Genomic DNA, 26,642 nt, shown 5'->3' with positions numbered 1-26,642 from the left:
CCAAGAAGGTAAAAAGGAAAGGAAAGAAAAAAAAAAAAACCGAGGAGAACTTAGGAACGAAGGGGAGAAGGGAGAAGAACGTGAGAAAGGAATGGAGACGAAAAAGCCGCTTTCAATCAATTTCTCTTTTATTGAAGCAGTAAGTACTTATTAGTAATGTATATATGCTAAACCCATGGGAATAAGTCATTGTCTTAAAAACAATGAGGTGCATACATAATTAATGAAATTGAATGCATAATTAATGTATGGGGTTATATGGTACTCTTTCCCTGGCAGCTTAAACATTGAATTCATTAGAATCAATATGACTTCCCAACATAACTTTGTAACATGAGTGGTGAAATTGAGCAACCATGTCACTGCTTTTTCAAACTTTGCTGAATGAGTTCGAACTTGCGTTGTTTCTTATTTGGAATAATGGCCGCACGATTTGTTGTGGTGTGGTGAGCGACGAAGATGTAAATGCATTTTCCCAACAAAAAGAAGAAGAGAACAAAATTAAGGAAATTGCTCTTTGATCTAAACATTATCAATTTATGAGTTTCGATCTTGATACATTTTGTTTCTAGTACGTCAATCTATTATACTGAAGGAGGAATAAATTCATTTTATCGATTTCTCGCCTCACTTCGTGACAGATATTAAGGGAAGGAAAAATGGCTTATTCATTTCGAAGGAAGGATTTTGATTGTTTAAAATAATCGCCTAAGTTTCGTGGTGCTTCTCGTGACTAGCGAAGGACAAAACCAAAACATCAAAGGCTTGTTCCATGTTTGAGGTTCAGTCCCTGGACTCGAGGTCATTGCTTTGTCCACCAACCTATTGCTTGGTGATCAGTTCTTTCCACATTTGTTAAAGGATGAGTACGTAATGGTCCTAATAAGATACATTTCATAGACATTGAATCGGTTGAAAGTGACATTAAGACCTCTCACCTGTCGAAGTACAAATGAGAATTTTCATCCCGGAGGGTGGAAGTTACTTCACACATCCGATGTACAAAGTGAAGAGAAGAATACTCTTTTTTGAGAACAGGTTTTCAAATGTAACACAGCTGTCGAACGAACCGTCCTGACTTTACAGTGCGACATCAATTTTTCAGTACTAAGTTCACGGCTGTCCACCATTTTGAATGAGGTTCCTAGGAAACTGGGTCGAGAGGTAGTCACGGCTAATCAGAACTAAGAAATCGCGTTCAAAGAAATCTGTTCTCTTGACTGCAAAATCTGGATTTTGATTTTGAAATTCGGAATTTGGATTTTGCGGTTAAACAAAAAATCCAAAAACGAGATACGACGCTGAGAAAACATGAATTTCTATGTCTCACAACTTTTGGGAAATCTAAAGAGGGATTTGCAACGGACTATGGCTGTTCTAGGTGGGGTCTCTATGGGTTCACCGATAGCTGTAAAACGACAAAGATATCAGCTTTCATGTATTGGCTCTGGAATCTTTTAAAATTGAAATCTACCTTAAGGAAAGATTTTCAACATCGAAATCCGTTGGAGCTTTGTATGTTTTACTAAAAAATCCCAAATCTGGAATTTCAAATCTAAAAATCCGGATTTCCTGATCGAAAGCACCACGCCGACTCCCCCTTTAGAGCCGTTTTCCCGATATTCCACAAGTATTCGCAGTTATTTTAAACTCTTGAATAGAACTAGGATTATTGTAATAAAGTCATTAACTGAAGGCAGAAAACAAAACGCCTTTGGCTTTTTGAATATCTTATCAAGGTTACCTACAGCTGCAAGTTTCTGTAAAATCGGTTCACTCATGTCTCCACCCTCTGGGACACTTTCTCACTGACAATAACACTTGAAATAGTCAAGAGAAAATAATTGTGATTATTTCCTTTCGAAATATTTTAATCATGACGATGATTCAATTTAATCAACACCTAAAAGTGATGTGAGCAAATAAGATGGGCTAGTTATATTAAAAAGAACCGATCCAGTTACTACAGACTTACCTCTATATTCACAAATTGTTTATGATAATAACAATAATAATAATAATAATAATAATAATAATAATAATAATAACTTTGATTTCTATAGCGCTCTTATCCTATGTTCAAGGCGCTTCATAACACTGTGCGAGGTACTTTGTCAGACTGCCAGTGGCAGTTTATAATCAACAAAGGCGAATTTTTTTTTTTTTTTTACAGTTGCCCCCTCCCAATTCCCAGTAAAGAGGCCAGACCACATCACAGTGAACTCGTGATGTGGGTTCTTTAACGTCTCCTATCTAATCAAATTTTCTAATTAATAGATGCTGGAGACGGGACCTACGGTTTATTCGTCCAGCGCTCTAACCAATTGAGCTAACCGGGAGGCGGTTTGATGAGAACTGTCAAAAGACGAGAATGCCGTCTGTTCTCCTTAAAGAAAATAAAACCGAGACATTTCTGTCTTCACTTTTAAAAATACGTCGAATAATTCACAACGTTATTATCGTGTCTTCAGATCTCAAAGAACAAAAAACACAATCAAGAGGTAAGAAACGGCCTTTTTCAAAATCAACTCAGTAATCTGGCTGCAAACCATTAATTCGCGAACACCACATCGAGTAGTTCACAAACAGGTGCTACTCTGACCATAGAAAAAAAAAAAGATTATTATTTGCGTCAATAAATAAAATGTTATTTGTAGCATCTAAATGTTCAGGCAGATCATATTTGGAATTACAAAGCGTAGTCAATGTTGTTATTTCATAATGATGTACCTTGTACTGGTTGGGATAAAAATTATATGGTTTTTGAAACATATTTTTTTTTCCTTAACTGAAGGTGCCAGTGACACTCGGGCGATGGAATTTCAATGCAGCTGATATCTCCGTGCTGGTAAAGGAAATCTGAAGAGAAAATTCCCTCCACAACAGGGCCCCCCTTCGCATATTTTCAAACACAAACACGAACGATTCACGGAAAGGCAATATGAAAGCCATTATTCTTTGGACAATACTGTGACGTAGTCGTAGATTGAGCATCAAACCATAAAAGCCAGAGAGATTAAGTTAAAGAAGTTATACGCAAATGAATGAGGGTGTTACACATGAAAGGACGACCCAGAGATCGTGAAGTAATGATATTGATTTATTCATAAATCAAAACCTTTTTGGTTTAAAATCCGACTATAGATCAAAGGCCTCGGTTGAGAGGAATAGCTCGGGCAATCCAGAAAGGAGTTTCTTAACTATTGTTCAAATGAATATGTGAATGAACAGTTTGTCAACCTTCTTCTTAGCCACTGCTAAATTAACGACGCCGATTTCTCAGACACCATCTTTGTGCCCTGAAAAAAAAAAAAAAATTAAATTAAGTCACAAGTTTAATAGCCCTGTAGCATGTATCTTGATCTCCTACTCTACTGTACTCGTGCAAGTCGATGGGGCGAGTATTTCTTCCTTCTCCTCTAGGCAAAAACATACTGTGGCCCATAGACGACAGGCTATCCACTTTTTAAATTCAATTTTATCGCACTATAAATCTCATTTATCGCTCGATAAAAGCAAAATATCGTGCGAGAAATCGAAATCATATCGCGATAAGTGCAAAACTATGGCGCGATAAATTCTAAATTATCGCGCGGTCGATTCTTTATGGGCATCTCACGATCCTGTGATACGCGTTATTGACCACGCTTGAGGTCAACATGACTGGATGTTGGCCCAGTTCTTTTTCAGTGTTTTTATGCACCGAGACGAGGTTGAGGTCCATAAAAACGAAATAAAACAACGAGGATAATATCCAGCCATCTTGACCGAACAAGCTTGGTCAATAAAGGATTCAGTATATGGCAAAAATATTTCGCTTTGAAATTATTAAGAATCAATAATGAATTGTTTATTTCGAGAGCCAGGAAAGAAAGCCAACTGTGTTTGTAGTACAGTGTGCCCACGAGGCTCGTTTAATTCTAACTTTGTTTTGATTGTTTCTTCTGCCGCTTATAGCGATTTCGTCGCCAACACTGTCCAAAAGTTACGAACTTTAAAGTCCGCCCCATCCATTTTTTCTCTTGCGCGGGATCAAAGCGGGCAGCCCTGAGCGGGTAAGATAGGCCCATCTTGCCCTGCCCGCTCGGGTAGCCAATCAGAACATAGGATTCGCGTCATCTTCCCGCTGGTGCTGCCAGCTATATAATAATTAAATAATCGCGCGATAAAGAAAAATTTATCACGCGATATTTTAGTTCTATTGCGCGATAAAATGTGGCATGTCCTCTGTAGGCCAAGTTTTCCAGACAGTTTTTTAAGAAAATGGGGTCGTAAAACAAATCACCGCCGTCTCGGTTGAAAACAGCCCAAAGAAAGAAAAACCTTCGTGAGCGCATTTTTCGTTTCAATTTTTTTTGGTCGTTCGAGACAGGGAGATTTTAGTCTTTTTCTTCAGCCAAAGTCCACCGATAGAGCTAGGCCCATGATCAGTCATCTTGAGCTCCGCTCTACCAGCTAACTATAGCTAAAAATTAAATCCAATCTTGAACTTATTTCGAAGCAATTTTGTCTTTCTCTCCTTCTTGGTATTTTTGGAATATTCCTGTGCGACAGCGTGACCTGATCAGTTAACAAGTCACGTTTAAGAGACCTTGAACTTAACACTGGGATTGACGTGTACTCTCTTTCGGAGTTCAGTTGAGTTTTGTGACCTTTTCGCACCATGACTTTGTTGATTGTTTTGATTGAAATGTAAGACTTTTCCGAGGCTTTATTTTCATTCAAATACTTACGCAACGTAAACATATATTTCAATTTTGTTGGCAGAGTTTACACTGTAGCCTCTCCATCAGAAAAAGCCGGATTTCTCATTTCAGGTTAATTTTCCTATAGGAACAAAGTTTAGTAATCATAGAAATTAAAAGAAAAAATGACTAGCTAGGTAGCATGGACATGGGTAGTGCTTTATGTAATCCATACAAAATTTTTTTTGGCCGATTACTACGCTAATGAAAAACCTCATTAACCACACGTGCCTGAATGTCGATAGAGCTTGTCAACAGTCCCCTAACGGCAGTTGGAATTAACTCCGAATGAAGTAGCTTGTAAGGGAGTGGTAAGGAAGGGGGAGCGCCCTCTTCCTTACCCATTCCCCGTCATCGCTGTTTTTCCTCCCGCTTTCCTTTTCGTACCGTCTTCGACTTAAGAGCCTGTTCAAATTCTACTGTCGATCTGGCAAATGTTATAGATTTTCTTCAAAATATTAAATTACTTCAAAACGATCCAGAGACTGGCACTATCTTTTCGCAACCTCCACTTATTTCATTCAAACGCGACAAAAACATAGGCAATTTTTTGGTCAGAAGTTCATTCCAAACTAATGACCAACCCGGCACTTTTAAATGCGCTCGCGCACGATGCAAAACTTGTCCCTTCATTCACAACGCTGAGAAAATATCGGGAGCCATGCGATCCATTAAGATCACCGATCACTTCAAGTGCACCTCCGCCTACGTTATCTATTTCATAGCTTGCACTTATTGCAAAAAGTTATACATCGGCGAAACAGGAAGACGACTAGGTGACCGATTCCGAGTACACCTTCGCGTCGTGGAAAGGAATGACAAGGACGCATCTAAACCAGTCGCTAGACACTTTAATCTACCTAATCATTCTAAGCAACATATGGCTATCTGCGGTCTTTCCTTACATTTAGGCAACACGGAAAACCGAAAAACTCTTGAACAAAGTTAATTTTCCAAATCGGCACTCTTAATCCCACAGGTATCAACGAACGCTTTTCATTCCACTAATTTATTCGTGTTTTTCTCGTTGCCGTGTTCCCACCAATGGCGTAGCTGCGCTTTCTGCATATAAAACCACATACAACCCAAAATTCCTCCATTCGCTCTGACGAAGGGCTAACGCTCGAAACGTCAGCTTTTTTATTCGTTACGGTGGCCAATTTACTATTTCAACTTAGCTGATATAACCAATTAAGCATGAAAAAAGCCCAACGAGATTTAGTTTTTTTTGTATATATAGATCAGTGATATGTGTCTAATTAATCAGAAAAGTTATTGACTTTAATAGTTGGCTCATTAGTTCACACCAACCTGCTACTCGCTTGTTTAGACCCAGCATCCTCTGTAGCAATTTTCTGTAACGTTTCGATTTCTTCAGTCATACAGTCCACTTTGTTCTTACATTTTCCCATGGCTATTTCCTGCTTTTCCTGTTTCAGCAACACAACTTGAGTCCAAGAGGGTTAACAACTGTTTTTCATCCTCTGTGAAAGTATTATCAATATATTACGATAAACAGTCATAGGGGCAGTTCTGTCTGTTTCGGTTGCCCAAGCTCAGAGTGTTCACAATCGATCAACTTTCCAGAGTAATAAATGATACCAAGGGTACTGCTTTACTGCGCTCTATAATTTGTCTGTACAACTTGTGACACTGACCTTAACAAACAAGATGCAAAGGAAAAAACAGAGCAACAGAGCTCATTGATGCCGTCGGTTATCAGTAGACAGAATCCTCATCGACAACTTCAAATATTTTTGGCACTTCTAACAGGCTCTTTTAATATCTTTCGTTCTGGGTTTACCCAAAGCGTTGAAACCTCTACAAAGCAGTGCCTATTTTCCTTTTTGTCGAGAAAAAGTGTGAAATGGAGGCGAGACTTACCAAGTGACGTCCTTTTTTGTTCTCCGAAGTTGGCGATCCTCTTCGTATATACCTCCTTCTCTCACTCCACTACAACAAGACCACATAAGTAGAGAAGATAAGAAAAGTAGTACCTCGTCAGTAAAGTGTTTTAAAGACGAGTGATTTTGAAAGATGGTTAAGTTGTGAAAACGTTCCGACCACGTTTCCGTTATCACGAAGTTCAAGTAATGATGATAATGATAATAGGATAATAATAGTCATGATAATCATGATAATAATAGTTAAAATCCTAATAATAATTGACCACTCCCCCAATGAGGCTTTTCAGTGCTAATAGTGACAAATTGTAAATAAACTTTCATTCTAACACCTCGCGCAAATACACTTTCGAAACACTTCAGATTCGAAGTCTAAATGGCCTCCTCCAGAGGGCCAGGTTCGCATCACTAGATTTTTTCATCAAAAAATGTCGCCACGATATTAACAAACTTAAATTCAATCGTAGCACCAAATTTTCCAATCTCTCCTTTGAGGAGTGGTCGCCACTAAAAAAACCTAAAAAAAACGCAGAGACATTGTTATCAAAGCAGCCGACAAGGGTGGCGCAGTAGTTGTTTGGAGGACTGATCTTTACCAAAAAGAAGCTTTGTGGCAACTTTCTGACACCTCTTTTAATCAAAAGATTGACAAAGATCTCACTTTCACTAATCAAAACACTGTCAAAAATACGATTAACAAATTCAACTAAACAAGCTAAACAAGAATTGCCGGCCACAGCAAAAAGTCTCACCATTACCACTCCTAGAACTTCTTCTATTTACTTTTTCTCTAAAATTCACAAACCTAACAACCCAGGTCGACCCATTGTCTTGGCTCGCAGTTGTCCCACCGAACTTATTTCCAACTATTTAGACAACATTATGGCTCCCATCGTCAAAACTTTACTATCAGATATCAAAGACAGCCAACACGTTCTTCAAATTTTTCGCGACTTTAATTTTCTCGGCCAAGGCAAACTTCTTTTCACTGTGGATACTACATCTCTTTATACTGTCATTCCCAATGACGAAGGTCTTCTGGCCCTCAAACATTTTTTTCATCAACGCATTGTTAAGGAACCTAGATCTGAAACACTACTTCACCTAGCCGAACTAGTGCTTACACTCAACTGTGTTTCATTCGGGGACAATTATTTTAAACAAACCAATGGCGTAGCCATGGGTACTAAAATGGAACCCAGCTATGCCAATCTCTTTGTAGGTTTTGTCGAATACTAATTTTTCAGCCAATAAATGGCCCAAACCTGAACTCTGCAGTCGCTATATTGACGACTGTATCGGCGCTTCCTCCTCTACCCCGCAGAGAGGAGGAGGAGGAGGAGGAGGAGGAGGAGCAGTAGCAGCAGCAGTAGCAGTAGCAGTAGCAGCAGCAGCAGCAGCAGCAGCAGCAGCAGTAGCAGTAGCAGTAGCAGTAGCAGTAGCAGTAGCAGTAGCAGTAGCAGTAGCAGTAGCAGTAGCAGTAGCAGTAGCAGTAGCAGTAGCAGTAGCAGTAGCAGTAGCAGTAGCAGTAGTAGTAGTAGTAGTAGTAGTAGTAGTAGTAGTAGTAGTAGTAGATACTTTTATTTAGCTAGGGTAACTCCTACCGTTAAACAAAAACTGATATCCTTAGAGGCCCTAGATAAAAAAATATAAAAATACTCAAAACTAATCCTAACTAAGCTAATAGAAGAAAAATCCTAGAAGAGGTTTAAATTTATTACAAACTATTCATAAAAACTACAAATTACGATTAAAAACTTCACATCCATGATAATAACAAGGTTTTTTCGTACATTCTTGTTTGATGGAAGGAAGACGGAGATGATTACTTTGCCGCGTTTTTCTCTGTACGATATCTCTATTAAAATAAAAGTGGTCCATTAAAAATTGTGGCCAGCGCTTATCTAGACATTTCTTCACAAGGTTTAACGTGTGAATCTCCCGTCTAAGTCCCAGCGTATCATAAATTATATAAGGTGAGCTAGCGCTTCATCACTGCTGTTAGTTTGCATGATAATCCTTGCCGCACGTCTCTGCAATTTTTCTATACTATCAGCATTCGTACGGCCGCAACAGTTCCAAACGGCATCACAATAATCAAGAACAGGAAGAATAAATTATCTATAAATTATACTAGTAGTATGCATACTAATGCTCCGCCTGGTGCGGCCAAGAATTCCTATTCTCTTACTAACTTTGCTTACTACATAATTTACGTGTGTGTTCCATGAAAGCGACTCATCCAAGATTACACCTAGGTATTTATACTCAGCAACCCGTGTTATAGCTCCTTGCCATCGATATTCACAGAGAGATTAGCATTTGCTAACCAGTAGAGCCAGTACCAAATAAAACAAATTCAGTTTTGCCTTGGTGAATAAAAGGACTGTTGTCTAAAAGCCAGTCATTAACCTTGGCAAGTTCACTGGTAAGTGTACTACTTATTTCTTGGGCATTACTAGCGGTGAAATAAATAACTGTATCATCAGCGTACATCAGAATCTGGGCAGATCGTTGACAAACAGGACAAAGAGTAAAGGGCCAAGAATTGACCCTTGCGGGACACCCGAGGTAATAAGACATGGATCAGAGTTTTCTTTTCCAAAACTTACGAGTTGTTTTCAGTCTGTCAGATAGTTTCGGAACCAGTCTAACTCAACGTCCTTAAGTCCATATGACTCTAGTTTGCTAATAAGTATTTCGTGATCAACAGAGGAGCTAACTCAGTTTACAACCGCAGTCAATTCCTTTCAACCAGCCCTAAAATATACCTAGGAAATTTCCGACAGTTCTTTATCCTTTTCAGACATCAAAGTTTCAATTAAAGAAAATGGTATATGCACTAGTGTGTATCACAAACCTACACACTCACTACTTTCTGTATTCATATTCGCACCCATCTCATGTCAAGAATGCCATTCCCTTTTCTCAGTTTCTAGGACTTCGTCGTTTATGTAGAGATGTCACTGTGCCAGTTTTTCGAAAAAAACCTGGTTACCCTGTTTCTGTCGTTCAAGTGAGTCATCGCCGCGCCCAACTTATTGATCGACAGTCAGCACTACAAACGTCACAAAAGGAGAATTCCGACTGCATCCCTTACCAAAAAAGATAACCATGAAGTTTACTTTAAGTATAGTACAAGTATACTGCATCAATAATAGTTATACTGCAATCATACTTCAATGGTACTGCACTTACTTAAGTACAGCTGCAGTACCATTTTTGAAGTACACTTTGAGTATACTGTTCGAGTGAAATCATTTTCCTTGTTGATGATGTAGGGTATAAGTATACTTGAAATCTCTCACACAAATGTAAATCATGGTCAGGTCTGATTAAGTAGGAAAAACTACTGAAAAGGTACTGAATTGCCTCAGTTGAAATAGCAGTGTCTTTACATGTATCTGTTTCCTAATTTTCCGCGCAGTTATATTTGTTTGTTAATAGTTATCAACGACCGGTGTTAATTCATTCCATTAATTCATTCTTGTTTTTCTCGTCACCATGTTCTCACCAATAGCATAGCTCCACTTTCTGCATATAAACACACACACACAACCCACAATTCCTCCATCCACTCTGACATTAAGGGCTAACGCTCCATTAATGCCAGCTTTTTAACTCTTTTACAGTGGCCAATTTATAATTTCAACTAAGCTGATAAAACCAAATTACCATGTTACACCCACTGATGCCTGCACCACAGTTTCTTTAGAAACTACTACCTTTATTCCTTAATGTTCACATTTAGAAAATGGGGGAGAAAGTATGTTGAAGTTATACATGTTTTTACTCAGGCTGTTTGAAAGATGCATTTAGTAAGGTCAAATATGAAAAATTTAGAGGAAGCATGGTCTTTCTTTTGGTCAGGTTGATGAACCACAGTAATAAACTAAACACTTATACTGTCAGAAGTCAGATGATGTTGTCATTAGTAAGCTAATGGAAAGAAATTAGTGGAGGACCCAATTTTGCCAATTAATTTAGTGGCAGCTGAGGCATTGTGAGTCACTAACTTAGTTGATAACACATGTCATGGTTTTTATTAAATTGTTTTTCACTGCTACTCTTGAAAATCATTTCTATACAGCTGACTCTGTGTTTACTCTTTCATCACCTCTTCAGCAAGAGTTATTGGAGGCTTGACGCTCATCACCATTTTAAGGATTTTCACAATTTTGAAAGGAATTGAATTAAGAAATGATCTTTCCTAAGATCATGTTAAACTTAGACTCTTGAAACCTTTTTAAATGGCTCCAAAGGTTGTTCTTTGTAGAAATCCAGACAAGCGCAGCCAAATCATCTATTTTTCATTAGCTGACATTGTGTCATCTCTATAAAAACAAAACAAAACTAAACTAAACTAAACTAAAAGAAAAAGAAAATAAAAACACGAGGGAAATGAATTCAATTTTTCATATCCTATAATCAGCGAATGGTGACTGATGAACAAGTGGTTCAGTTATTACAGAAGATATACTAATTTCTCATGACACAAATTTCATTAGACCAGCAGATGAAATTGAATCAAGCAAAGAAATGATCCTCACAAGTAGACTGTAATTTCTTATAAAAAATTGCAGAAAAGAAACCAGAAAACATTCAGGCCTCAATGCTAAGTGTTCCTTATTAAAACAGTGCAAGATAGAATTTTCAAATTCTTATGGAAAAATAAAAAAGATGAAGTAAAATATGGTGGTGTGAACTTCCCAAATGTCCACTGACAGTGGTAAAATCACTACACTTGAGCTTTAGGTTTAAGGCAGGTTTCTAAATTTCACAAATGAGACCTGGCAAGCTATCCCTAATAGTTATTTTAATAAATATGGAGGATTATCTTTCCTATTGAGATGTAATTACAACTCTAAGCACTTTGACAAGAAAATGCCTCTTTTTTATCGTGAGATGTTAGCCAAGGGTATTTCAAGTAATTATGCAGGGGTTATCCTGATGTTTACAATAGTGAATTTATTCTTTGGAACAATAAAGAAATTACAACAGAGAGCAAATCTATTTTCTGGAAATATTTGTTTGGAAAAGTACTATTTATTTAATGTTAAATAGAGACGGTAAGTTCTTATCTCTAGAAAATTTTCAAAGGAAATAAATGTTGAATCAAACTATTAAAACTTTTCAACTTATTGCTGCAATCCCAAACTATTTGAAGAGAAAAGCACAGGCATTAACTGCTGTAACACACAGAAATATATTAGAAGAATGGGATATTTTCTATCAGTCTAAAAACAAAGTTATCTCTAACTAAATGTAGATGTAAAGATTACCACAAATTACTTCAAGAAAAGATTAGGACAGAACCTAGCTACTGCCGTTAAAAGATGGTAAAGACATTTGTTGAACTTTGACTCTGGTTGGAGACAGATCTTACACAATTAAAACTTACAAAACAACAAGTGACAAGCTAAGAGGATTTGGTTATAAGGTTTTCCCCAGAATATAATGTCACTAATAAGGAACTCAAGCAATTCAAAATCAGAAATGACTAATGCTTTCAATGCAAAAATCCTGATTCACTAGAACACACCTTCTTGGTCAGTGCCCTGTGATTATTCAATTCTATCCAGAAATCATATAGTAGTTCAATATTTTTAATAACGGCACATAAATTTGTCTGTTAACCAAATTTTACTTCAGATTTACCTCCCTCCTGCCATTAGCGATATTACCTCCGACAGTACCAACCGGATTTGCTTATCCTATTAACAAAAGATACATAAATTATACAAACTGTGGTCAAAATAATGAAAAAATCTTAGTAAGTTACAATTTATACAAGGAAAATTGAGAACTTTATCTAAGGTAGTAAAATACAAATTAATATTGTCAACAAACTTTTTTTTTTTGCTTTTTTGTTCATATCATGTGTTATTGCAAAATAATAATAACAATGAAAAAAAAAAAAGAGATGTGCATAATGTAAGAAAAGTAATTGTAATTGTGAGTGGTGTACTGTAAATACCATATTTAACTAAGTAACATAAACATATAATTAACCATAAGTGATATAGTATATTGTTATTAGTCAGTGCTCTAACAATTGGCTTGTTAGCTCAATTGGTAGAGCGCTGCAGTAGTATCGCAGAGGTCAGTGGTTCACATCCTGTACAGGCCTGATTTTTTTCAGGTCTGATTTTTGCTATTGCATAAATAGCACTTTCTACTGCAAGGATCGTGCATCATACGTATCTATAACCGCAGTTCAAAATATATGAACTTCATATATTCATCATATCTGATTTATCATCATGGGTTTATTACGAATCAACTTAATGGCCTGCTCCCTAAGTTGGCTTGTTAGCTCAATTGGTAGAGCGCTGCGCTAGTAACGCAGAGGTCAGTGGTTCAAATCCCGTACAGGCCTGATTTTCTTCAGGTCTGATTTTCGCTATTGCATATATAGCGCTTTCTACTGTGAGGATCGTGCATCATACGTATCTATAACCACAGTTCAAAATATATGAACTTTATATAATCATCATATCCAATTTATCATCACGGGTTTATTACGAATCAAGCTAACGGCCGGCTCCCAGTTGGCTTGTTAGCTCAATTGGTAGAGCGCTGCATTAGTATTGCAGAGTTCAGTGGTTCAAATCCCGTACAGGCCTGATTTTTTTTTTTCCGGTCTGATTTTCGCTATGGCATATTAAATAGCGCTTTCTACTGCAAGGATCGCGCATCATACATATCTATAACCGCAGTTCAAAATATATGAACTTCATATATTCATCATATTGTTATTAGTGCAAGTTAAAGCAGCATTGTAAGTAATGTATTGCACTGCAGTGTACTGTTGAGTACTATAAAATTTTATTAAAAAAAAATAATAAAAAATAAATAAATAAAAAAGGAAAACTAAAAATAAAAGTCAGATGATTAGAAGAAAAATAAAAAAATAAAATAAATTCAGGCATTGAAATGATGTGAACCCCTGCCTTCAAGATATTAGTTGGGCAGTCTACTACCAGCTGTCAGCTATAAAGCCACATGTTAATGGACAAAATTTAGAGGCAAATCTAAATCAAAATTTTCAATAAATAATTCAATTTGAGCTGCAGATGAAAATTCAGCAAAGAAATGGCCCTTGCAAATGGACTGGACATTGTAGTACCAAGAGAGAGAACTGAGCTAAGAAGCCAGGTTCAGTAAAAAAACTAAGTAAAAAACTAAGTATATTTACAAGAACTATGCTGAAAACAATACCATTAATATTCAGCGTACTAACATTATAAAACTACTCACTCAGGTTTGGTTAATAGTCTGGGCACATAAAACTTTGTAAGGGGTTTGAGGAGGGCTTATAAATAAAGGGCCTTACAAACACAGTGTATATATCTGAGGGGGCTTAAATTTATAACCAGAACAGAAACAATTTGATACAAGCTGTAGCAGCAGTCATCAAAATATGTTTTACATTAATTTGAGAAACTGTATTCATGAGGATTTGAGTTAATGAATCTCTTGATACATTTTGTTTCTAGTACACACTGTACATCAATACATATATTGTTTTGTTGTGTAGTATATATCACTGAGTATTTTGATAAGTTGCACTGTATTTTGACAAGCCTGTAGGGCAAGTCAAAATACAAACAATGAGTAAAAATTCATTCTCAGCAATACTACACAACAAAACGTCTTATAAGAGATCTATTATCCAACACGCCAAATTCTTATTTCAGTGCGAACGAGTTTAATTCGCAGATATTTCTGAAGTACAAATATCGCATGATATTTGTACTCATTTCTGCACGTCATTTGTACTCTACAAAGCACAATTGCATAATAAATATATCTCATCCGACCTTTTTTTGTGTAGTCTTGCTGAGTATTTTTACGAGTTGTGCTATATTTTGATGAGCCCATAGGGCGAGTCGAAATACAAACAACGACTAAAAATACTCAGTGATACTACACAAAAAAACGTTTAATAAGAGATTATTATCCAACACGCCAAATTGTTATTTCAGTGTGGGCGAATTTCGCGGATATTTCTGGAGTACAACTATCGCGTGATGTCTGTACTCGTGAGGAACCACGTTAACTCATTTTGTCGATTTCTCACCTCACTTCATGACCGATATTGAGGGAGGTTAAATGACTTTGCACTATATTTCGATGGAAGAATTTTGAATGTTTAAAATAATCGGAGCAACTTCAGAATACCCGTCCACATCATTTACATATGTGACGGGAGGCTTTGAAGAATTTCAGCATTTGTTAAAGGATAAGCACGCAGTGGTCCTAATAAGATACATTTCATAGACATCGAATAAGTTAAAAGTCTTGTTAAGACCTCTCACCTGTCGAAGTATAAATTCGAATTTTCATCCAGGAGGGTTTGAAGTTCTCACATTCGATGTACAAAGTGAAGAAGAGAATACTCTTCTTACAGAAAAGGTTGTCAAATGTAACACAGCCGTCGAAACGAACCGTCCTGACTATACAGTGCGACATCAATTACTTTCAGTACTCAATCCAAAGCCGTGCGCCATATTGAATGTGGTTGCTAGGAAACTGAGTCGAGAGGAAGTCACGGCCAATCAGAAATAAGAAAGTGCGTTCAGAGAAATCTCTACTTTTCATTGCAAAATCTGGTATTTTGAAATCCAGGTTTCGGATTTTATTAGGGTGATTCCCTGGGTTTTGCACCGGGCAAGCTTTTCTGCGCATAACACTGTGACAACCAAGATGGCGGCCATTCTTCCCGACCACGAGGTGTGAATAAGAGATCGCTGCAATGGCGGCCGATCAAGGTAATGGCGTTGCGTGCACAACATTTCGGATAAATTAGGTACAATTTTACCCTATATCTTCAAATGTCTATGATAATCAAGGCACACGATAATATATTTTTTCATTTCTGTATTTATTTCGGCAAAAATAGTGGCAAAGTAGCAACTGCTGGCTTTTTTGTTCTACTCGCAATTTTGCGACTCCTCGGGAATAATTTTTTAGTCGCAAACATAAAAATTAAGTCACAAATGCGACTGTATTGGTCGCAATTTTGAGCCCTGAGAACAGTGTTTTTTTTTTTTTTTTTTTTATATATCATGAGCCTCATTATAAATACCTACAAGTACCTACTTAAGAACTGTACTCAATATTAGCGATACTGTGTTCTTGCAGTGACAAGGCCGATAATATACGAGCCAAGAGCATGTGCCGCTGTGGGACAGGGAGGATTGTTATCACTCTATGAAGCTATGTTTCAGCAGTATGGCCTGACATGCGAACAGGTATGTTTTAAGGACTATTGCAAGATATTAGTGAGGTTAATTTTGATCAAAATTCAAACTTTAAGTGGTATTAAGAGATTTTTACGGGGTGATCATGTGGAAAACATCACAGAAGAAATAATGAGGAATCTCTAGTCACAGATATCACTATGAGCTGTTAGTAGTTTTATGACAATTCCATGAATTTCTAGTGAAAAACCCATTAAGATCATTTCATGGCCCATGAATACTGCAAAATGAAAATTCATGGGGTTATTTTAAGCCCTGAATTTTCCATGAATGGGGGGAATTTTTTTCATGACCCATGAATTTTCTTTTAAGCCTTCTTTCATGACCCATGAAAGTCCCTTAAAAGTCACCAGAATGAATTTCATGACCCATTAATTTCTTTTAAAGCTTACTTCATGACCCATGAATTTCTTTAAAGTCTACTTTCACGACCCATTAATTTCCCCTGAAAGTCACCTAAATAAATTCCATGACCCATTAATTTCTTTAAAAGCCTACTTTCATGACCCATTAATTTCCCTGGAAAGTCACCTAAATGAATTCCATGTCACTCGGCTATAGTATGGTTTTGATTAAACATTATATTGTTCCATACATTAAAGCATATCACACATGCAGTCAGTGTTTTCTTTTGTAGCCACACACTTTCTCCTTCTGGCCAAATTCAGTGGCAAACGACAGAAGTGTGGCACATAATTATCTGTTCAGTTACAGTGTACAAGTGTATATTAACTAACATCGTGACCTTGTCTCTTTAAAAATCATTTTATATTAATTATTTTTAGATGTTTCTGGAAAGCTTAGAATCTGGGACACCACTCAGGCGGAGCATATATTGAAATATGAATACCAACCTTTAAGCGGTGCCATTAAAGATATTGCTCGGTCTGAGGACAGTAAGAGGATTGTTGTTGTTGGAACAGGCAGGGAAAAGTAAGTTGTCATCTTCATTTCTTTATGAAAACCCTGTCCAAATAATTGTCTTTCTGTTTATCTGTCGGTCTTTTGGTCTCTAAGTTATTCACATTGTTATTTATCTTTACTTTTAGCTTTGTATCATGAAAGACAATTGGCCTTATCCCAATGACAGATAAATTCCTTATTAACTGATATGTCAGTTTTGTGCTTAAATGGCCCAAACAACAATAACAATCAGGGCTGGACACTAACGGTAGCCCACCAGCCACAGACTAGTACAGTCAGTGGTAGAAATTCAGTTTTGGCCAGTGGTTTTTCAATTTCCACTGGCCAGTTTAGCTAGTAAACAAACTGAAATTGTCGTAACATCTAAGATGTCACTAGTCACTTGGCTATTAAGCTGAAAAGTTAGTGTCGAGCCTTGAACAATGTGTAATTAATTTTACTGGAATATTATTTTGCTTTTAGATTTGGTAACATGTTCCTATGGGATAGTGGGTCTTCAGTTGGTCAAATCACTGGACACTCCAAGGATATTAATGCGGTGGATTATAAACCCACTCGTCCATTCCGCATCTGTACTGCGAGTGAAGACAGTGATGTTGGCTTTTATGAGGGGCCACCCTTTAAATATCATCATGCAAACAAGGTTGGTAACACTGACAATATAATTTATATGTTTACCAAATTCTATCTATATCTGATGAGCAATAAGTTGATTGCTTGAAATACAAGGTTTGGAAGGTGTGTAAAAAATTTCAATGATATTCTAAAGATCCTTGACTTCTAAAAATTAATGGTGGACTAATATGGATTTCTTTTTGATCTCCAATTCTTGAAAAATTTGTATTTATTCTCAACCCAAAATTTAAGTGATAACAGTGGAAAAGACATGAGCATTTAATGGACTAGTGTTAGTTTTCAACATTCTGTTATTGAAATACATTCGTAGCCCTAACAAGAGGAGCCAGATTGACCATGGAAATTTTCTGTTATACTTATTACAGCAGTTACCTTTTTAACTTTGAGTGTACATGGATTTAGGGGGATCACAGAAGCACAGTTTCTTCAAACATACATTTTTCAATTGAAAGCACTAACTATTTTGGCTACTAGTAGCTCTGTAAGTGATCAAGTTAAATCATACTATTTAAACTGGTTAACTAATGGCACCTAACCTCCCTGTTAATGATTGCCTATTTTGATCCCAGAGACTTATCAAAGATCCTTATAGTTTGTAGCTAGGTTTCACAATTTTGGGAAACTTTTCTTTTTGAAAAAAAAGAAAACATTTTTCCAAACATTTTTACAGCAGTTGATGAACAGCTTTTTCAGGTATGGTGCAATACTAATTCAAACAGGTTTGTTTTATGACACTCCCTTGGACAGTGGAAAGCGTATTGATTCCTTCCCTTTTCTCATTTAAACAGAGCCACACCAACTTTGTGAACTGTGTGAAGTACTCTCCAAATGGGGAACATTTTGTGTCTGGGGGTGCTGATGGCATGGTATGACTGTTTTGTGCTTCTGAAATAGGAAAATGTTCAATACAGACATGTGACCATGTAAACATGCTGCATAACAAGTGTAAAAGAAAATAATTGGTTAAATGGAATTGTAACTCATGACTTAGTTATGTGAAAAAAGCAAAGTGCTCCTGAGCCAACTGAGCTATTAGTCCATGGTTATTGTGTTATTGTATATAGTGATATGCACCCATGAAGGATGAATGTGTTTAAGGGAATACTTGAAAATCACAGAATGATGTAAACAGTAGAATAAAGATGATAAGCAAATTTCTAATATGTTTTAGTTCTGTTTAGCTTGTGCAACTACATGTAGAGCATGTGGTTATGATGTATCTTACAAGAAAGATGTTAAGAGAATCTGGAATCTATCCAATATCTATCTTCTCCTTATTAATTTTTTTTATATTTATTCCCCTAGTCTTAAAACTCTTTGTCATAATCTAAAACAAAAGAAAATTAGAATGAAACTGTTTTGAAACTTGTTTGGAGTAAGGAAAGAATGAACAGACTCGGGCAATTTTTGCAGCAATAAATCTGTAAACAAAAATTAATTTGGTCTCTGTTTATGCTGAACATTTTATTCTGATCAAAATTGATATGCTGTTATTTTTTTTTTATTTTTTTTTTTTAGATTTTCCTCTACAATGGTAAGAGCGGAGAGGAAATTTGTGCCTTGGGTGGAGGTAAAGCTCACAAAGGGGGTGTGTATGGGGTAAGTATTTTACTGAGAGTGTAAGACTTTTCCTAGTTAAGCTTCAATTATAAGAGTTTTCCCTGACAGTGTAATGGCTCGAAGTTGGCTGGAGGTATCGCTAGATGCATACAGTATTTCCTCAAGTAAGCACTCATGTTCTAATAATGGCCCTCCCCTGAATAAGTGCCGTCTCCTTGGCCATAATTTCAAATTGCTGCTACCCTCCCTGCCCCCCCCCCCTCCCTCCACTTTCTCCATCACTCAGTAGGCATGCTGTTCCTGTTGCCACTTTATTTCTAACTTTTTAAATTTCCACTAGAGGGGAATCAGTACAACAGAATTTAGTTTCTTTTCCCTTCCAGACATTTTTTATCTCCATCTGCCTGCAGAGTTCTTTTATATATGTTATCTGTTCTTTCAATTTTTGTTCCGTCTCTATGCAAACTTAATAAGTGCCCCCTCCCTTCCCTTCCCCCCCCCCCTTCCAATAAGCCTCCACCATAGCTGAAAAAAAATAAGCCCCCAGACATTTAATCAAGGAAATATGTTATTCTCTTATGGATCAAAAAAAAAAAAATTATTTTTGACTCAAATGGCTTATCCACTATATCCATTTCGTTAATACCTATTTTGGATTGTTTTGTGAAGAACTCTTCATTAATGTAATCTTTATAGTGTATTATAGAATGTAAAATGGTGGTGCACATATAGCGTACTTAAAAGATTGTCACAACTCTCATAGATATCATGGAGTCCAGACAGTAAATTTGTTCTCAGTGCCTCAGCAGACAAGACTGCCAAAATATGGGACATAGCCGCTAACAGTGCTTCTACGTAAGTATACAGAAATTCTATTGGAAAATTCATTACCTGGCAAGGGAATTAATTTTCACATCAACTTGTACGTGAAAATCGATAGTGTATGAAGCACTGAGCGATGAGTGCAATATTGGTTTTCACATACAATTTAACGTGGCTGGAATTCCCTTTTCAGGGGGAGGACTACTATGGGCCCAGTTGTTTGATGGCCAATAAGCGCTAACACAAGGTTAAATTGTAATCTAGGTTTTTTAATTCCTTTGTTTAGAAGCCTCTGTGGGATAACTTTCTCTCTTATCTTTAAAGCATCCAATCACAACATTTTAGAGAGAAAAAAAATTACTGTGGATTTTCTTTTCAAGCTTACAGATCTGAGATCAAAATAATTTTACGGAAATCCTGGGTTATCTTAACCCAGCTTTGAACAAACCGGCCCAGGAAACTAAATTACAGTAGAACTGATACAAATTCTGTTTTTTGGCTTTAGACCTGTCGCATTATCAACTACAAATCTTTAATGTGGCCCTCTTATTCAAGAAAAAAAATAATGGTCTAGATTGGAATCACGATTTTTTGTGGTTTTTTCTGTTAGGGAGTTTACATGTGGCACAGATCTTGAACATCAACAACTTGGCTGCTTGTGGCAGGGAGAATACCTTCTTGCTGTTGCTCTCTCCTGAAATATCAGCCATTTGGATAAGAACAATCCTTCTTCTCCAAGCAGGATTATTAAGGTCTGGGGTTAACAACTACAATATGAACTGTAGAGAGTAGACTCACTTACAGTGTACATACGCTACCACTCATACGACCATCACTTTACATGCACGTATGTTCTGTTTTGTTCAAAAAAAGTTACACATTAGTGTAGCAATGGTTTAGCCTTTTCACTCCCAACGTTTAATAAGTCATTCTCGTGGCCTACTGCTGTACATCTCCCTGTGAGTTAGACAGGAGAATTCCGTGTGAAAATCAAGATTGCATCTTCTAGCTAATAAGCGTTTCTCTTCTCATGAACTGCTTGTAAGGCAGTGTGTTGGAATTACAATGAGAAGTTACGAGTGAAGAACTTCTGGGAGCTAAAGGGTGAAAAGCAGCTAAAACTGGGGTATTACTTAATAAGTGATATAATCCCCAGTTTTCGAACCTTACGTCCACAACGATAGGTCTCCGTTTGAAATTTAATTCAAAATAGAAGAGCGTTTTGTGGTTGTTACAGAAGAAGGGAAATATTAATGTTGTTTGTTCACAAAGTCGCACCTGAGAACATTCAAAGGAAAACATCCGACGCAGCAAACAATGAGAAGTTCGTAAACATTTTTGTTGTGTTTTCGTGCACTTTTTCGCGCGCATTTGAATATATAATAACAATAGGCTGTAGCCCCTACTTGGCCCAAAACATGCTAATATATTTGTCCTTGGACATTATCTGTTCCTCGAAGCTCACAGTTTCCCTCAGGCTTCGCCCTCGGAAGACTGTTCGCATCTTGGAAAAGATATTTTCGCGCCAAATAGAGGCTATTGTTTATGTTTCCGGTAGAAGTTGTTCTCTTGTTCTGACGCTAAATTCTTGTACCTGATTTACAAGGAATTGTGTTGCAGCTAGAGGGGAGAATTTCAAATCAGATCATGGGTTGAATTGTGTGAGACGATAGTTGTCAAATCCAGAGTTATCATTTACATCTTGATGATTTGACTTTTGTCTTGATACTTCGTGGTTTTTTGTTTTTCCATTTAGGGACACAACAAGAACATTTTGTCCCTTGCGTCCTCTGAAGATGGTTCTACTCTCTACACTGGAAGTTTCGATTCACGAATTTGTATCCTTTTAAGTGAAGTGTCCCATGCATTCACAAAAACATTTGAAATGCTTAGAATTCTCCAAGCTTCACTTACATTAATGAGCTTCCGTGTGGCAAGATACAAGGATACTAAGGAGTACATGTAGCTGTCAACAAAATCTGTTTTGTGGAACTTGTTACCCTTCTCCTTAATGAATGCTTTCTTGCTCTTACACACGATTCTCATCCGTAGGTCAAATAACATTTATTTCATTAAAAGTTGCGGTGTAGCTCTATTGTCAGAACTTAACACGCTTCAGGTCAGTGGGATGTGAAATCTGGAAATGCTGAGACATTCAAAGGCAAAGGTCACACAAATCAAATTTCAGACATGGTGTTCGGTGGAGATAAGATAGCCACTTGCAGTATGGACGACACTGTCAGATTCACGTCCGTAAAGAATCTGGAATATGGGTTAGTGTAGTAACACGTCATCCTACAATGTAAGCCCACTGTTCACGCTCTGATAAGCCTCTGAGTTTTTAAACTTCCCACGGCTTCTAAACAGAAGATTATGAGAGAGAGAGAGAGAGAGAGAGAGAGAAGGGGGAGTGGGCCTTACTGAGAGCCAAAATGCGAGTCGATGTTTTTCCATTTGACCTGTCGTCCAGGCCGGCAGAGCTGAGTAATGAAATGCTACGTCAGAGGGAATGTGGTCAACAACGTGGGCTCAAAAGTCCTAGGTCTAAAATTTTGCAAAATTAGTGGAAAATAGTAAGGGCTGCCTTTTAAAACCTAGGAACACTGTTTATGTCGAAGGCACTTTCCTATTTCCAGAGGTTTTAAGGCGAAAATTAATTTTTGAAAACTTTTAGGGGGTGTACCAAGTTTTTGAAGGTTGTTCTGTAAAGAAAAGCGGCAACGAAAACGACGCCTCGAAGCAACAGAATAGGAAATCAACCATGCGAACGACTCAAAGTCCGTGTTTCTGCGGCAAAACCTAACGCATGCGTATACGTTATTCAACTCTGTCGTCCAGGCCTCGTTCGTCCATGCCTCGGTTGTCGAATATGTAGATAACACTATCCAGTGGGTAACTCTCCATCCGGTGGTTAGTGAAGTGCGCTGGATACCGATTTATCCGTTGGATTAACAATTCTACGCTATAAGTATTTTCTTGGTGTTTTCATAGCATTGTTATATTTCCCTCTACTTTGCTAGCGGGCTTTAGTGTAGGGAAAGGAGGGAGGAAGTGTTGGTTATAAGATAATGCGGCTTATATGAGGCTTTTAGCTCAACTCTTTAAGCCAACCGGACGTAAAATGAAAACCGGTTGTGTCGTGGTGGCACCTAGGGACACAGGGACATTGCTTCAATGTTTCTATTTGGAATTCTCGTGATTCATTTTGACATTTTCCCTTGCTTAGATTGTTTATATTGTAACTGCAGTTAGACATCTTTGCCACGGTCAATTTCTTCTTTAATTATTTTCTTTAATGATATTTGAATTTTTCTCATTAGGTCTGAAAGTACTGGAATGCAAAGTCAACCGCACGGCCTCGACTGCGGGAAAGATGGTCTCACTGTTGTGGCTTGTCTGAAAGAAGTAAGTTTGAAATAGAATCATTGGAGCCTGTCCGGGACTGAACAGTGCTTGTGTTGCATTACCTTACCTCGCTCTTACTGTCCATCTCAATTTTAAAACCATTCAGATTTGAAACTAAAACTTGATGCGACTTGATTGCGTTAGTGTCGGTGCGCTGTCATCTTAATTGATGAGTTGGGAATGGTTTCTAACAACGTTTACGTCTGTTCTTATTGGTCATTGCAACATCTGATGTTAGCGCGCCGTATTGAACTCTGGGAGTGAGGCGCTAACATAAATATTTGTTTTGTTTATTTGCTTTTTACTCGCGCAACGGACTTCGCCGAGAAGGAGGGACTGCTCGTAGTCTACGAACCGTGTAATGGTTGGGTTGTTTTATAAGGGGTCCAAGCTAACAGGTCTGCAATGCTCATTCCTTCGCAAAAGTATTAAGTACATAGTACTCTCTCTCACCTTCTCAAGTTTTCTTCTCGTAGATTGCAGTGTTACGAGATGGAAATGTTGTGCATTCTCATCCTGTGGACTACGAAGCTCGCTGCGTAGCTATCCACCCGGGGCACGCAGAGGTTGCAGTAGGAGGAGAAACGGTACGGGTTAGGCGAGGAGTTATGTGCTTTGATGCCTTTCTGAACCGGCGCCTGTCGGGTTCCAAACACAGTAGTTTACTTCTTACTTGTTCTTTGGGGGACTTAAAGTCATACAATGTCGATAGTCTTCGAAGGTTCGCCCGATATCGTAGGATTAAACGTCGTACAAAAAGAGGGAAAAAAAGCTAAATTTTTAGATGAAAGAAAAATTGACGGAGTAGAGACAAAATGTTTAGGTCAAATACACGATAGTTAGGAATGTAAACGTTGCAGCTTGCTTTATGACCACCGAATGCATGTCGCCATCTTACCATTATTTACTCACATACGGGGCGATTTTCTCTTACTCTGTACAGGAATTGATTTGTTTTGCTTTCATAGAGTGGGCTTTGAAAGAAAAAAAAAAACATCTCTTTTTCCGTACAAGCATAATCAGGCCTTACCGTATATATGGTCAAGGCGTACGGTGTAATACACTGCGCTGAGAAATGACAAATGGCTTAAAACCCAAAAGGCAAAAGCAAGCGATCCACATCATAAGTGACCATATTCATGAGACAAACGATAATACTTTATTATTGTTGTACTTTACCACGTTGAATGAGCACTACCTTTTTACGAAATTAAATGAATTATTATTTTTTTAATTATTGGTTATTTAATCTTTGTCAAAATGATATTAATATCTCTTCAACTTGTTTCACCAGAAAGAAATTCATGTTTACACTTTGGATAACAACACTCTGGTCGCCAAGACGAGCTGTTCACGGTCAGCATCTGTTAATGTAGTGAGTGACGTGCAGTACTCACCAGATGGTGCTTACCTCGCCGCGGGTGATGATAATCGCAAAGTGTCTGTATACGACTCCACTGGTTATGAGGTATGACGCAAGTGTATGGAATGCATATGGCTGACAGCCTTTATTTAGGGGGATCTATAGGCGAGGGTAGACTTTCTCATTGAAAACCGTATTTTTTTTTTTTGGTAGAATTTTACTGAGGTTTGCTGCCGGTAAGAATTCGAATGAACGTCCGCTTCAAAAAGGAAGCGTTGTACGAAGTTGACCTGTTAGTGAGACTGTGATCGGATATGGACCTAAAACGTCTAAAAAATGGTTCTCTGTTTCACTTCGAATTGAGCTTATGAAGCTGGAGAATTTATGCGCGGTCGATGTAAATAAAAGCAGCAAATGAGCTCTGTTGATAGATTTCGCTGCTTCGACGTTTTTGTTGAAAAACTCCCATCTGCGAAACCCGATCCGAGTTTAATGGCCCTTGACTTGACTCCTGTTTCACTGTTTGTGTCTCTAGAAAAATTTCATCAACCAAAGTATTGCAGTTAAGGCCGAACGAAAATTTATACCACGACGGGCACAATCTTCGTTAAACACAAATCGGTCAGCAAATGTTTACCTGGGTTTCCAAATCTAAGGGATTCAAATCGGCTTGGACATCGGTTACGAAAACAGCTCTTTGTTTTATAAAATCAGGAAAGTCCCAAACTCCCCCTTCCCCCCCCCCCTCCATTTTCGCATCCCCACCTCTTACAAGGCAAACTAAATTTAGCCGTTGTTTTCTCAAAAGCTTAAAACAGTTATTGACTTAATACATCGTTACTTTGTTTTATCATTTTGAAGTTGAAGTTTGAGTTTACTGGACCCCAAGCTCGCATAACATGTTTGGCGTGGGCCCCTGACTCACGGCATCTTGCCTGTGGTGGACTGGACACTAACTTGTACATTTACGACATAGAAAAGCCCAATGCGAAGATTGAAATTAAACGTAAGCATGAACTTGTGCGGTAACCATATTGATGTCCTTTTTTTTGTTGCCTGTTTTGAATGTTTCTTTTTAAGATGTGCGACACCTCACGATAACACATGAAAAAAGGCGACGCGGCAATTTGTGGAGCATGCGCAGTAAATGCTTTTTTTTGTTACCGTTTCAGGTGCTCATCCTCAAGGTGTTATTTCACGGGTCACGTGGTTGGATAATAACACACTTGTCAGTGTTGGTTTTGACTGCTGCATCCGTTTCTGGAACATAACTTACTAGATTATTCCCCCCCCCCCACTCCTCCCTCGTCTGCACTTCAATTTGTCAGCTTTGTGTGACTTAGGTAAACCGTGTACACTTCCTCCACCAAACAAGTGCCATTTTGCGCAAACATTTTTTACAATGCACTTAACTATGTCTGATTATTAGATAAAGAGAAAATTCTTTTTTTCGAAGATAAAAATAAAACTTGATTTTTTTTGAGAGATTAAAATAGAAGCGTGTAATGTTAATATGAAGACTTCAATTTTCACCAAGTTAACATGTATCTGCTATGCCTTTTCTTATTTGGCTCGGCAGAAAACTAGATGACATCATGAAATAAAACTTCGGGTGCTGAGAAAAGGAATGGAAGGGGATAATTTTTTTGTTAGCTCTGATATCTTTTTGTCAAGTGCAGAATGAAAATGTGTCAGCAAAGATGGCGAGTTATTTGCTCTCGTAGTCTAAGTGTTCATAATAACGAGAATCTGTTTTTGTAAGTCATAAGGGAAACGAATATACTCAACATCAGCAATGTTCCGATCAAACCGCTTTGAATTGAATTTCAAAGGGCAAGTTTGGAACTATGGATGGGAGCTTCATTTACGAGCAGATTTATTCGGCAGTGTTCAGATGATTTTGGATTTTCAACTTTTTGTAAAACATGTTAAGGACGGTGTTTTGATAATAATTTGACTAATAAAAGTAGTATTCACAACATTTTATTGTACGCCACTTTGCTGCGAGTCATTTGGA

General features: G+C 37.6%; 1 long non-coding RNA gene and 1 pseudogene across 2 annotated transcripts; one reads left to right on the top strand and one right to left on the bottom strand.

Moving 5' to 3' along the window:
- Positions 1–112: 112 nt before the first annotated feature.
- On the bottom strand, positions 113–15,179 carry LOC148742550 (uncharacterized). Its single transcript, XR_016000210.1, has 6 exons — positions 14,971–15,179; positions 12,308–12,363; positions 6,630–6,698; positions 6,057–6,229; positions 2,298–3,299; positions 113–1,820 (listed from the first exon to the last, which is right to left on the bottom strand). It is a non-coding gene; the product is annotated as an uncharacterized LOC148742550 (long non-coding RNA).
- An 86-nt stretch (positions 15,180–15,265) lies between these two features.
- On the top strand, positions 15,266–26,324 carry LOC148742549 (WD repeat-containing protein 1-B-like; annotated as a pseudogene). Its single transcript, XR_016000174.1, has 15 exons — positions 15,266–15,423; positions 15,797–15,906; positions 16,701–16,848; positions 17,302–17,482; positions 18,264–18,341; positions 18,994–19,074; positions 19,799–19,890; positions 20,468–20,609; positions 21,614–21,695; positions 21,977–22,130; positions 23,178–23,262; positions 23,739–23,849; positions 24,557–24,730; positions 25,487–25,631; positions 25,798–26,324. The product of XR_016000174.1 is annotated as a WD repeat-containing protein 1-B-like (transcript).
- The last annotated feature ends 318 nt before the right edge of the window (positions 26,325–26,642 follow it).

Source organism: Stylophora pistillata, chromosome 1, assembly GCF_964205215.1.
Source record: "Stylophora pistillata chromosome 1, jaStyPist1.2, whole genome shotgun sequence".
NCBI classification, from domain to species: domain Eukaryota; kingdom Metazoa; phylum Cnidaria; class Anthozoa; order Scleractinia; family Pocilloporidae; genus Stylophora; species Stylophora pistillata.
The sequence above is the reverse complement of the archived record's forward strand: the minus strand, read 5'-3'. Positions and strand labels throughout refer to the sequence as shown.